The sequence below is a fragment of the Passer montanus genome, unplaced genomic scaffold (genome assembly GCF_014805655.1).
Source record: "Passer montanus isolate IOZ18808 unplaced genomic scaffold, ASM1480565v1 scaffold45, whole genome shotgun sequence".
NCBI lineage: Eukaryota > Metazoa > Chordata > Aves > Passeriformes > Passeridae > Passer > Passer montanus.
This window is the reverse complement of record NW_024369373.1, coordinates 10,160,571-10,175,106: the sequence shown is the minus strand read 5'-3', so window position 1 is coordinate 10,175,106 and position 14,536 is coordinate 10,160,571. Positions and strand designations below refer to the sequence as shown.

At 41.4% G+C, this 14,536-nt stretch overlaps 1 protein-coding gene across 10 annotated transcripts in view; it reads left to right on the top strand.

The window, feature by feature from the left end:
- Window positions 1–14,536, top strand: part of ADCY7 (adenylate cyclase 7) — a 58,453-nt gene continuing 43,917 nt past the window's right edge. Inside the window, exons 1-3 of one of the 10 annotated variants that reach the window (XM_039721193.1) lie at window positions 12,680–12,798; window positions 13,275–13,480; window positions 13,906–13,993. The gene's annotated coding sequence lies outside the window, so the exon portion shown is untranslated. Of the gene's footprint in view, window positions 134–551; window positions 576–1,452; window positions 1,628–12,643; window positions 13,481–13,905; window positions 13,994–14,536 lie in introns of those variants that run through there. The other 9 variants (XM_039721197.1, XM_039721194.1, XM_039721198.1 and 6 more) reach the window with 9 other exon arrangements.

Genomic DNA, 14,536 nt, shown 5'->3' with positions numbered 1-14,536 from the left:
GGAGGCTCCGCGGGCCCCAGAGACACCTCGGGCGGCGGCAGCAGGAGGAGGAGGAGGAGGAAGAAGAAGAAGAAGAAGAGCAGAGCCCGGCCCAGCCCCAGCCCCGCTGCCTGCTCTGTGCCGCCGGCCGCAGGTGAGAGCGCCCGGGAGGGAGGGCTCGGGGGTCGGGCAGCAGGAGGGGAAGGCTCCGTAGGTTTCCCGTGTAATGGTTATTTACTACCTCGTGTGACACCACTCGTGCACTCGGGTACTGCGAACAGATGTTGAGGCTCATAAACCTTTTCTCCAAGTTTATTTCGCTCAGGAAAGGCGGGTTTGGTGAAGCTGCGGGGCCTGAGTATTGGCACGTGAATGGAGAAGTTGGGGGTGGTCTTTGGCGCTCGAAAGCCAAAAGCTGGCTCGGTTTTAATAGAGGACATGTCAGTTGCTTTTTGGCTTGCGCTTTTTAACAAAATAGGGCTTTACACTGCTGAAGGAGGTGCTTAAGCACCAGCGAGAGCTTGAAGTATCAGCTGAAGTTTGGTTTGTGTCTTTTTACAGAAGTTTGATTTGTGTCTTGTTTTCCTGCTGAGTAGGTAAGTTATTTCTAATCTCCACGGGGTGCGTTATGGCACTTTTATAACGAATGTTAGTAAAGGGGTTAAAGCACTTGAAAACATGTAGTACAGTGTTGGGTCACTGTTGCTGGGATCTGGTGTTTGCCTGTGGCAGGTGAAGGATATCCTGGGACAGGGACATGTCACCAGGGACACAGGACTATACTCAAGTCTTTAAACCTCCATCATAAGCAGTAAGGATGTGGTCAGCACCAGTGCTGAGAACTGGGCAGAGACACTTTGAAACCCTTTTTGGACGCGCAAAGTAAATATGCAGTGTAATATTCGAATTTGGTTCAGCACAGAAGTCTGTTTTTCTCCTGTCATATGTCTTATATTTTATTTATATTACTGACAGCCTGACATGCTTGGTTGTGGCCCAAGAGCATGCTGTGATAAGTGCTGTGCAAATACAAGGTTGGGAAAATCTACACAAATGTACCCAAAAACTTTAGATTTGATTCTGATGTAGTTGAGATTTATTATAGGAAATAAAGCATCTAGGCACTGCAATATGAAAATTTCTTCATAGCAGAAAATAGGCTGTAAAGAGTGACCTGGGAACTTCTATAAGGAACTCACAAAACAAACAAACAAAGAAACAAACAAAACAAAAAAAAATAAACACAACAAAAACCAAAAGCAGGTGAACTTGTTTACATGATGTCTTTATGCCTAAAAAGGAAAATTACTATAAAGAAATAATAGTTATTATTTATTTTGAGGACTAATAAGAATAATTTCCAGTACTATTTTTAAGCATGCAGGATTCCAGGAGAACAAGAGAAAAACTCCAGAAGGGTTTAATGCTTTTGTCTGGGTCAAGAGTAAATACATTTTTTGTTTGTTTGTTTAGGTATCCTGATATTTCAAATGCTTAAGTCCTGATCTGGAAGGATTTTTATGATCCCCTGTAGGTGGAAAAAGAATGTGTTGAGGTGTGTTTGCCAAAGACACCACACCTTGACAGCTTCCCCTGACCAGAAGTGTGGAACAGAACGGAGGGTATGTGGAACACAGCTCTGAAAACAGTAAGCCAATACGGATTTCTGATGGCCATTATGGCATGTTAATTTTGCTTCCAGAAGCCATTAGTAACAGCAATTAGGGTCATTGGGGGTTCTTGTAAAGCAGTCATTAAAGTTCTTAAATTTTTCGTAATGAAGCTAATGCCAAGGCCGTTAAGAGTAAACAAGGGAGAGACTTCATTCCCTAATGTACGTGGGTATTTGTGTCCTCACGGCTTGTGCTAAGTGAAAGAGCAGGTGCTGGTGCAGAGGTAATTAGTTTAAGGTGTAAGCCTAGGGATGATGATCGCTGTTTCATGCCAAGGTGGGTGTTTGTCTAATTGCCAGTGCTTAGATTAAAAAAACTAGAAAAAGACAGTATTCTCCGTGGAATTATAATAAAATCTCTAAATTGAAATCTTGGATTTATTCTTGTGTTCCATCTTTGACTTGGGTTTAATGTTATAACGTGACAGAATTTATCAAAATTACTTGTTCTAACTTATTATGACGTCTGTAAAATATAGGGTGAAATACTTCACCCAGTTATTGTTCCCTCACTTTTATAGTTTGTGCTGAAGCTGCGTTTTATCTTTCTGAAAAAAAAAGGATCCAGACTACTTGGATTTGTTCCAGATTAATACAATGCACTCAGCATCTGCAAGCTTCTGTATTGCAAGTGTCACTTGGGATTTTTCTGTACAGAAATACCCACTCTTTTTGTGTAAATCGAGGAGTTTTGCTGTCTGGGAGGTCGGGCTGGGCTGTGCAGGAGCAGCGGGTGTGCGGTGCTGTCCCCGCTGCTCTCCGTGACCCAGAGCGGAGCTCAGAGCAGCTCCATCCCCCCGCACCCCCGGAGCCTTTCAGACCTGCCCCGACCAGCGAGGCTCTCCAGGTGAAAGCCGGGACCTGCCTGAGCCCAAGATCTCTCTCTCCTTCCTAGTTAAGCCCCGTCAATATTCAAATTGTGAAGTGCAGTCTCTAAACGCCATTAAGAAGAGTTAACCTCAAATGTTAAATGTTCTTTCAAAGGCTGAGCACCTTATATAAAGAGGGGGATAATCTGTTCAACTAGCATCTGCAGAGTTTCATGATGATTGTTTGCTAAATCGACAGGATGTTACAGTGTGAAATAGTTTGTAAGCGCCGTGCACTCAGATCATCTTGTGTTACAATAAGGAAGTGCAACTTCTTCCTCAGGCGTTACAGCAGACTTTACCAAGATTCTGTCTTCTGTTTGCAAAAAAATTGAGTTTTATATTTTGCATTTTGAGAACAGTAAAGACATAGATCTTGGATTCCCTCCTACTCTAACAAACCAGAACATTTTCATCTGGAAAAAATTGCTGCCTTAAAAAATTAGGAGTTTTACAACACTCTTATTTCATAATAAAAATAATTATCTTTGTTATCTCCAGAGACTTGGAAATCACTTTAAATAACTGTTGTCGTTTGTCTTTCACATCTGACACCATCCTATCTTCCTGAGGCTCCTCAGACAGGATCCAGGCTCTGTCTCGTGGTGCTGAGCAGCAGGGTAGTCCATATGTGCAGGCAGGGGGACAAGCCATACATTGGATCTTTCCTTTGGAAGTGTTTTTCTTTGCTTAATAGTAACATATGATAGCACAAATATGCTGTAGTGATATAATATTTCCTGCACACAAAGTTGCTACTGTTACTGCTGAACGTTACCTCTTCAGTTAATAAAATTGTTTGTGTAAAAGGTGGAATAATTCTGTCTAGGTTACTCAAAGATAAACAGCAGAATTTAAATGGAAACTGGGGCTGCTGTTCCTTTTCCAGCCAAAGCATTGCTTTACCTCAGTACCTTGGAATTATGGCATGTATCAAAATGTGCCCTTCAAACAGCTTTGTTTTGTGTAGTCTCTTTTCAGTAGCACTTTTATAAAAAATAAACAAACCTCCTCCTCTGTAGCAGCCAAGCTGCTGGTTTGATTTCTCCAGCACAGATCTGCAGTTCAGAGGCTTCAGGTCTGTTGGTGCTTTAAAGAAGAACAAAGTCAAAGCTGGCTCTCCTGTGGCAGCAGGGCTGTATGCACAGCTTTTCCTAAGAGCTTCCTTCACAGCTAATGGCCAAAACGTTCCTCTCTTAACAGCTGTTCTGTAATCCTCTTTTCAGCATTAAAAGTGGCTTCTGGTCTGTAATTAGAGAGAAGGAACCAACAGGGTGTGTTTAACTTCTGTCTGTGGGCACAGCACTGAAGTGAATAAGCAATGATTCTAGTTTAACACGAAATAACAAAGAACACCAAGCTGCAACCGGTGCAAGTGAGAGAAGGGGACAAGTTTCTTCGAGCAGAGCTGGCTGTTTCTGGCAGCTTCTCCCTCAAGTGCTCCTGTGTGCTGCGCTCAGGCAGTGTCTGTTTGCTCTGCTCAGGTTGCTGCTGGCGCCTTCTGGCACAGAGAAGTGAGGGAGAGGAATTTCAGGCTCATTCTCCGGTGTCCTGCGTCGCCAAAGGGCAGCGGCAGGGCTTTGTCCCACCTTCTGTGCTGTGGGATGCACAGACAAGTGCTGTTTGTCACGCAAGTTGTCATTCAGCCCACAACAAAAGGAATCTATTTTTTGAGGTGTTCAGCAAGAATAGCAGTAATTTTTTTTAAATAATGCTGCCTTGTAAATGCCTTGTTATACAGCCACAAGCTTAGTTGCAGAATCAATACAAAAATGCTTTAAAGGGCTTTAATAAAGTTGTCAGGTCTTGAGACTGCATGCTTTATTTCAAGGAAGGAGACAACACAGTAAGTGTTTTATAGGTAGACAAATGTAGAAATAGTTTACCTGTGACTGTATAATTTTGGGTTTATGTTGTTACTTTTCACTCTGAATTTTTGTTATGATTAAGTTAGCATTTCAATGACTTGAATTGAAATATTGTAGTAAGATGCTCTTCATTTATAATATAGCCTGGATTTTAGTCAATGTTTACTTATTTACTTAATGTCCCATCTGGGACATTTTCTGCTTTATTTATATAAAAATATACATTCATTCTGGGGGTTCTTTGAAAGAACTAGTTGATGATCAAACCATCTAGCAGTGACTAATTACTTGAATACTGTTTTCCATCCAAGTAACCAAAATGGTGAGGGAACAAGCATTCCAGTAGGATGACAGAGCACATGGAAGGGCTGGACAAGGAGTTCAGCTGAGAAGGATCTCACAAAGATGGATGGGGACAGACTGAGCTCATTGAGGTTTATTTAAACTCAGCTGAAATTAATGGAAATGGGTGATAAAGCCCTGATCACTTAAATGCCAGATATTTTTAGTACCTGGCTCAGGTCAACCTGAGCCCATCTGCTGTGGTATTTCAGGCAGGACCTGCTTACTCAAACAAGCTCAGGCTTAGTCAGCTGTGGGGAAAACCCAGATGGGGTCAAGTTGAGAGAGGATGAACTTTGTGCTGGAGCTTTTCTGTGTGGCTTTCTCTTTTCCCCTCTTATTCCTATGTAGCACCTGTGGGAATAAATCAAAAAAATAAGCTACAGTACCAGAAGAGAATTTTGGTTTTAATTTTCTCATTTGAAAGGAAGTTGGGGTACTGCTATCAGAACTTTTTCACTTCCTGACTCTGTCTGACCTGCTGCTCCTCCTTTGCTGGCAGTTTCAGCTGTGAAGGTGACAGGTATGTCAATGCTAAGGAATCAAACATTTGTATATTTGCGAGATACATTTTTGTTGGAATAAACAAATATAACAGAAAATGTGTTAGATACATGTTGGCATTACTAATACATTATAATCAGGAACTGGGTTTTGAGGTTAAAATTTATCTTCCTCTAGATTTGACATAAATACCAGCCACTTTGTGTTCTTGGGAGCAGATTGAGTTTTGGGGGTTTTGGGCCTCATTTTGCTCTCTTATGGACTATCCACCTTGTTAATGATTTTTCTTTTTTTTTCCAGTAATGTCCTGTGTATATACAGGAGGGCACAGCCTCTTTTGGGGGCATTCTGGCAACTTTAAATCCCTTTCTGCTCACTTGTTATGTAAAACTGACTAACGATGCTTGGGTAAAAAAAGTGGTTTTTTTCCTAGACATATATGACTTTGACTATGAACACACAAGTAAGTGCACAGAAGGCTGTGATTTTGAGGGTGCAGCTAGGCTGGCTCAAGGAGCAGCTGTCAGTAAAAGCCAGCAGCTCTGTTCACTTCCTGCCCCTGTGCTTCCACCCCACCCTGCAGTCAGCACTGGTGCTCATCTGACCTGCTGCAGAGATGATTCATGAAGCCAAATGGACAAAACACAGGTTTTTTTCATAGAATAAGCATTTTTTAAGTATGACTTTTTTTTCCTCTGTAGGAACAGAACAACCAGGCTAGAGGAAGTGGCCAGAACATATTGTTGAACTTCTAGAGAGTCAGGCAGGGACAATTCCCTCCTCGGCAGTGGTGGCTGTACTGTGTAATTGGGCTCCTGGTTATCCAAGTTGTAAGGTATACTTCTGAAACATGCTGGAAAATTGACCTGGACTTTGTTTTGCTTGAAGGTATTGCCAGTTGAATTGTTATCCCAATTTCAGTATTTCTTGAGAGTGAGCTCTGTTCCTCTGTTTTACTTGTACAGCAGGAAATGAACATAAAAGTATTTCACTGTGGTACTTTTTAAAAATCATCTCTTTTTTTTGTCAAGTTCCTGAGGAGTATCCTGTTTTGAATGTAGTAGTTTTTACTTTTTATTTTTAGGTTGTTAATTGTAACAATTACAAGCCCCCTCCTCCCTCAGGATGCTGCCCTTTTAAAATGAGGCAGAAGATGCTTTGCAGTGCTACAGCAGCAGTTAAGCTGATGTATATTGTGGTTTGCTTGGGACTGTGCAGTGTTGCTGCACATTAGATAATAACACAAAATTCACACTGGAAGGTACTCAAGGCTAGGAGTTGCTCTGAGAAAGTGAGAACTTGATTTGATAACACCATGATTAGCTTTCAAAGAAATAGGAAAACCCAGTGTAGTTACTTGGTGAAGACAGTTTGATGCAGTTTTTACAGTGCCACAAAAGGTGAAATCCCACACAGGCTGTTTTATTTTCCCCAGTGAGCTGATGTGTTGATTGCTTGCACGTTCAGAGCTCACTTGTGGAGTGGTGGAACACGATTCAGTGACACAGGTTGCCAGGCTGAGCAGAGCTGCATGTGGGTGTTAATTGCTTCTGGTCAGGTGCAGACCAATTATTTAACGATCTTTTTAGATAAAGGAGATTAAATTGCATTTCATTAATAGTATATTTGGAGTACTAAGGGGGAAGTTTTGCTTTTCAAAATTCTGGACAAATTTAAGCAAGAAATAAGAGTTGCTCATTTCTTATATTAACTCTGTATTCCATAACCATTTGTCAAGCATGTTTACACAGGGAATTTGGATGTAGTTGTAGCTAAACTGGTTTATCAGAGTAGCATTAAACACTTGTTTTACATGTTGAATTAATTTCTGTCCTACTTTTGTGCAGCAGCTGTATTTGGAAATGGATTCTCCTGTACTTGTTTTAAACTAGATTGTTCATGGTTAGGCTTTTCCTGGAGCTCTCTGCTGGCAATAAAATGTATATATGTAAAGATACATATCTATTGGTATAGATAAAGAAAACTAAAGCATCAGTTCTGAAGGCCACAGAATCCAAAATATTGTGCTTGTTTCTTTTTTTATTTCTGAATGGCAGCTCCATCATATTCTGTGTATCAGTATCCCAGGCATCATTCTTTGGGCTTGTGCATTTACAAACAGACAATTTTTTTAAGAAGCAATGGCCAAAAAAACTCCCAACAACTAAACTTACTGCTTGCTGTTAAGTCTGAGAAGTGTTGGTTGTAGAAAGGATGGGAACTCTGGGAATTGGGAAGCCATGAATCAGTTGTTGCAGATTTTACGTGCTATAAAAATGTTCTCGTTAGAAATGGAAGGATTTTCAACATGTGAAAAAAATGAGATTGGGGGGAGAAGGAAGGATTTCTTTAACTGTGCACTGCCCTCACAGAAATGGGATGGGTTGCAGGCAGAGGAGACCTAGTTATATTGTATTATTATTATTGCATGAAGATACTGGGACTTGGGAAGAGCTTGCCCTGATCCAGAGCCAGGCTTGGGTTGGTGCCCTTGATGGGAGGGGACTCTGGAGATACCCGAAGGAAGAAGGCAGTGTATGTCTTCTGAACCTTGTGTATCTTAAAAGCATTTCTGAAGGCAGCTGCCTAACACATTGGAAATCAGGTTGTCCAGAAATACTTTTAAATTGCTGAAACCTGAACTGTGCTGTCAGAGCAGTGGCCTGGCAGTGGGCAGGGGAAGTGTGCCAGTTCTGAGTGGGGAACAACTCCACCACTCTTTCCAGCCTCATGGTTGAATTTTAATAAGTTCTCTTTTTGTGTGCAGCTTAGTGATGGTATCACCCTGATTTGTGCCTTCTTTGCAAGCCAGCTGTCTTTGTGTCCACCCCATGTGCAATTGCTTTAAGCACCTCAGGGTTCTGGGTGCTGCCCCTCTGCACCCACTCACTGAGCCTGGACCTTGGGAACAAGTGCCCTGGACATTAAAATCAGCTCTCTTTTTGGAATAAACAAACTTTTCTGGAGTCCCATCAGCTAGAAATACTTAACTCTTGGAGGCATGAGGTAGCTGACAGTCACAAAGACCCAGAGCTAGTTAGTGGGGGGAATTTTTAAAGAAGCTTTCCAGGTAATGCTAGTGATTGCCTGTCAGTGCAAAACAAATCATATAGCATGCTGTTTGCTGAATCTGCCCTCTTTGAAGTGTTCTTTGGGATTTGGTCAATGCTTCCCAGGGTTCCCATATCCCTGTTCCTGTACTCTACACCCCCAGCATGGGCTTTCCTTTGCTCTGTGAGAAGGATCCAAGCAGCCTTTGATTCCTGTTCCTGTGCTGCTGTGACCCTCTGGCCAGCTACAGACCCTCGGGTGGTCTGTTGCATGGTTACCACACAATTTGAGTTCAGACCTGAAAAACTGGTTTTTAAATGCACCAACCACCTGTTCTGCTAGGAAACAGCCAGGTGATTGTGGATGATCTTTGCTGGTGTCTTATTCAGCAGAGGAGGCTGAGGCTGCTCCTTCCTCAGTGCAGTGCCATTCAGCCAGCCCTCCTGTGTCCCCTTGTCACATGAAGGACTGTTAGCTTAAAGAGCTTTAGTGATGTCCAGGCATATTCAGATATGTGTCAGCTCCTGTGACAGCCACGAGGAATTTGTGATTACAGAGCAGAGCTTCCCCACCTCCTCCAGCAGTGCACACAGGCTGCACAAATATCTTCTAACATAAAGGTACATTCTTACATCAGGGGGGCAACATGGTAATTATGGCCACACTTGTTTCTAGACAATAACCTGAGAGAGTGGCTGCACAAAATGTTGTCAGGAGGCAAGTTAAAATGCCTTACTTATTACCTGTGTGTATTGTTATCCAACATAAAGTAAATGTGGGACTTATTCTGCTTTTCTTTACAGGAGGCTGTGAGTTTGTATATTGACATTTACTATGGGAAATTTCACATGCTCTTAATCCTGATGTATTAATTGATCTACTGATAATTTGTTTAACTAGGTAGGCAGTTTTCTTTGCCATGGTAGCCTTTTAAAAAGTCTTTGATAATTTGGACAGTCATTTGTAGCACACAAACTGTATTGTGTGCCTTTTAATTGGAAGTAAAACTTGAGTCAGAATGATGTCAAGATACAGTTTTCTCTAGTTCTAACCTGCTTGGGGTGATTGTATTCCTATAAACCATTAATTATTTTTTCCTTTCTATGTTGCTATATGGCTAGCAGCATGGAACATAGGCAGCAGTGAGTTTTTAATAACATGATGGTAACTTGTGAGGTCACTGCACTTTCCTTGCATAGCTTTTGGTTATGAATTGTTTACAAAAAGAAGGCTTTCAGAACTAATTTCAGGCTGGTTTCTCATTTGTCTTATGAATTTTTATCTCCTTTTAGCCCACGGTGAGTTCTTTTCTGCAGTCAAATGCTAAAAGCTTTGTTTAAACCACAATTTTGTGATTTAGGGTTCACTAAAAAGTCTGCTAACATTAATATTCTGATAAAACACTAATGCTGTGTCAGTGGGCTTAAACATTCTTATAACTTCCTTCCTGTCTTAACAGAGAAGTCAACAAACTTCTCAACGTTTTCTTAGGACCTTTAGTTTTTTACATCTATTTCCCAGTAATTTCAAGCACAGTAGTTGAAGAAATATGTGGTGAAGATTATATGCTCTGTTTCTGGACTGTGCCACAGGGTTTTGTATTGATGCAGCTACCTTGGGTTTGTACTGTAGCTTGCTTGTGCAAGAGACTGATTTCTGGCCAGAACTAGACATGCTGCCTGCTCAGTCAGAGTACTGACACAAAAATCTGCCTTTATTGATGAACTTCCTGGCTGTTCTTTTGTTTGACTTCTGCCAGAATGAAAATCTGCCTTTTCTTCTTTGGGATTTCTTGACCCTCAGTCTGAGTTCCTTGATGCGTCATTCACTGAATCATCCCTGCTCCTCAGTCTGACCTCCTCTTGATCCTTTCTGTAGGGTCATAAAACCAGGGCAAACTGGGACAATCACTCAAGGGCTCAGAGGGGGAGCCAAGAGCTGCTCCCTGGCTGCAGGGGGGAGCCCCACTGCTGTCTGGTCTGGCTCTGGGGAGTCACTCATGCATGGCCCTGTCAGCGTCCCCTGGGAACCGCAGCTTGTGCTCACGTCCTGATTCATCCCAGCCAAAGGAGGAAACGTTAAAGGAAATTGATAAAATCTAACACCACTTAGAAAAATTGATGTATTACTTACTACATTTACTGCCATGCACACATTTTTTTTTCAAAATCTTAAGGGTTTTTTTTTGTTGTGGCTGATTTGAGTCCTTGCTTTATGTTCACAGTACAATTTGTTTCCAGCCATGATGTTGGTAAAATGGATATCTAGTGTTCATAGTACATGTAAAGTCTCTCTTATATGTAGTTTGTTTGATGAGCAGCTTTGATTTTACTTTATTTTACTTCTTTTTTTTGTCATCCTCTCTAGGAAATCGGGATTTCATAAGTCAGTGCTGTGGGTGGAGAGTTCAGTGAGTGTTGGTTTCCACGTTCATCATATTTAGACACCAGCTAGTGTCTAAATATAAAAACTTGTCTTAATGGTTTTTTAATTTGTGCTTGACGTCTGCAGCTGACAGTGTACAGTATGTTTCCTAATGGCACAAGTTTTTCTTGTACCCCACTGGTTTTCTTTGAATGTCACTTGAACTTTTGCAAATTCTTGCAGATCTGCTGTCTCCCCCACACACCTGTTTTGAACTCCATCTAAAGCTGGGAGTTTGTGTGAAAGACATAGAAAGCCTTTTTCTAGGCTTGTCACTGAACACTTTCAGTGTCTTTTTGTAAAAACGCCAGGTTTTGACTGTTGGCTTATAATTAATTCCAACTTATTTTGTCATCTGGGGTTTCTTTGGCTTGTATATACTCATAGGTATATAAAGCAATTAGACAGTGATGAAATTATTGGTGTAGTCCTATGTATACATGCCTGAATAGAGTAACTGCTAACAGTCACATTGAGTGGATTTAAACAAAAATACCTACCAGACACTTTCACTTACATTTTATTCCTTCTCTCCCTTGTTTTAGGCCTGTATGCTTAGGCTTAGCATGGTGATCAAGTAGTACAAGTTTGGGTGTAAACCATTGTTTTATGATTTAAATGAATGTTACAGCATTTTTACGTCAGTATGTAATACATGGGGTACCTAGAAATGTAGATTTGCCTGTTTCAGACACAGGTAAGGTCACTGAAGGGTTGCATACAGCTCATGATTTTTCTTACCCTGAAACACTTGGACATTAATTCCTGGATGAAGTGGTGTGACTCAGTGATAAATATGGGGTTTGTCATATTGTGTATTATATTGTATTTTAGTGGTTTCTGCTTCATTTGTCGAAATTAATTTAAAACCAACAAAAATAAATGAAGTGGTAGTGTGTGGGGTTTAGATTTGTAAATATTTGCAGATTGTGTTACATCAGCAACACTCTAAAAATGTAAATGTTTGGCTTTTTATTTCCCACTGTGAGCTCATATGTCTTTTGAGGCTGGTAATCAAATGCAAAAAATACTTGGTTTAGAGATTAGCCTCTGGAAGGTGTGCAAGATAAAAAACATATTAGAAACTGCAAATTAGTCACAAATGATTGATATATTTTCTGTTTGTGTGCTTAACTCGCCTCTGTCTAAAAGAGAGAGCTAAGCTTTTCCTTTTGGTGTATATCTTACCATGCAACAGAAACTGTAAGTTGGAAGGGAGGAGCATCTTTTTTTTTCTCTGAGTGAAATGACTGGATTTTTAGGTAGCAAACTTGAAGTATGTTTACAGATGGAAGCATAAACCTGGCAGTCAAAAGATGTGAGTGGTGCTCCCAGGGTGATTCTAGCAAGTCTGATTTATTTCTGGCTTTTTCATTCTGTGAAATGTTGATAGAAATAAGAGTACATGAGGTCTTATTTACTCATCCTGGAAGCTCCCAGACAAAAGTGGAAAGTGTTCTGGACATTAACAGTAATTTGGCTGCTGGAAGTTGCCCAAAGTACTGGCAGTGTGTTCTTGCTCTTACTGAAAAAATAAAGTAGCAGCTCTTTTTTCTTTCATGAGTATATTTGTGTTTGGATCCTGCTCAGCAGCCTGTTGTGAAAGTCATCACTCCTAATAGCAGCGTGCCCCAGGGACCTCCACAGGGCATTGACGGGCTCAGCACTGACTCAGAGCCGAAATTGTTGACACTGCTCATCTAGAAAAATGATGCAATTACAACTCTCCTGCCCGCTCTGGGAAAGCATCTTGGATCTCCTCATTCAGTTTGCAGAGGTGGGGTGAGCCAATCTGACTGGAGTGAGTCTCCCCTGCTTGCTTATATTTATCTTGCCTGTTTTTTACAGTCTTGAATATTTCCTGCAGGTCACACACTGTGCATAACTGAACTGTTAATGGCTTTTGTCATGTGTTAAAATAGAGAATTTCGGACCACCCTGACTACTTGCTTGGTGCCAAAGGCATTGAGAGGTCTGTTTTCCCCTGAGGAGCCGATCTCTTCTGTTCCTGGCTCTTGCCTGGCATCTCTCTGGGCCGTTCCTCATCTTGGGGCACATATGGGAGCACAGTTCCTCCTTCTGACTTAGGGTAAGGAGCACATTCCTGCTGTCACCTCGTTGTTCTGCCTCTGCTCTGCAGCCGACTGCTCTCAGCTGTGCTGGCTGAGCTGCCCTCGAAGCTGCTGCACACCATCACTGATCCTGTATGCCTCTTGGGCAGAAAGGAACAAAACCTAGGAGACACAAATGGTTATTTTTGTGTTGATCTGTCGTCCTAGAAACAGTAACATGCACTTACTGAAAGAATGGTGTGGCAACAAGATAGGAATAAGGGTGGGGGGGTAGAGGAGGAGAAACTTGTTGAGCAAATATTACTGTAGACACCCCTGTTGTGGAACCAGCGCCAGGACCTGTGGGTTTATTTTTAAAAATGAACAGCAGAACTTCCTGTTTCTGTTCATTAAACTGACCTAAACTCTGTGTGTAGGGAGGATGGTGATTTATGAATAAGTGTGAAGATGTTTGCAGCTGAGCACGTCCCAGACACCTCCCCTGTGGTGTCAGGTTTGCTGCTCGGGCAGGTATGGAGCTGTGCCTCGGCAATCAGGCAGTGTCAGCTTCAGCCCAGAAACAGTGCTGGTGCTTCAGCCATGTGAAGGGAATGAAAGGAACCTCGTGATTCCATCCCCTGTTGTGTCACACCATTGCTCAGAGGCGCTGATTCCATTTGCTACTGAAAAACTGGCGTTAAGAGATCCCCCCGAGTTTCTGTAAGTGAATTTACAGCACTGGTTGCTGGGTTGTTTTTGTAACCACCATGTCTGTCAGTGGGAGCTGAAGCATGGGCATTCTGCTATCCTTAACATTATGCATTCTCATCTAATTATATATTTATTTTTGAAAATATAATGCTATTATGCAATAATTTAATTATTATTTTATGTGATATTTAAAGCCGAGCATTGTTTCCTGCCACAGCTGAACAGACATTCTCCTCCAGGAATTATATGTTTCTGGAAGTATGAGAATAAAGTCCAGCAAATATTTCAGTCCCAGCAAAGATGTTTGCTGTAATAAATTGTTATAGTCCAAAATTATCCGTATCTTTAAGCTTGGGACTACTATATTCCTAAAATGTCTTGTAAGTATTAATTTTTTTTTTTTTTGACTTTTTGTGGTTGGATATTGGTATTAGGTCAGCTCCTTTAGAAGAGAAGAAAGGGGATACCACACTCTTGGAGTCTGTCAGCAGAAAATCCATAGGAGAGAGGAAATATATGAATGTGAGTTTTTTCCTTTAAACAAATTAGTTGTCCTTCTCACACAGGGGCTAAGGGCTTCAGAAGGTTTGGAGAATTTGTATGTTCACAAGATGGAATATGAATTACAAGGGAGAAAAATAGCTCTGGAATTTATTGTGTTTTAACTACAGGATGTGGTTATTGAAATAATGTTCTTGTGCTTTTGGCAATAGTTGACTCTCAGGCCTGCTCTTAAATTGTCCTGAACAACCTCAGTGACAGTTAGAAGTAATCAGAATTTTGAGCAGCTGACACTAATTAAATGGGTGATTTGTGCTTCTACAGGATCTCCCTGAGCTACCAGGGAAGAATTGACCAGTGAACTCAGCTTTGGCTGCTCTTCCCAGATCTGCTCCTGAGGTGCTTGATAGCATGGGCTTTGGTAGAGCACTTTCCTTGTGTGTAACTGCTGGCTTTCTCCTTGGGGCTCTGTGCAGAGTGTGAGCTCTTTGAATCATGGTTATCTTTAAGAAACTGCCAGCAGATTGGATCTACAGGCTATGGTTATGTCCATTGGTAGTTTGT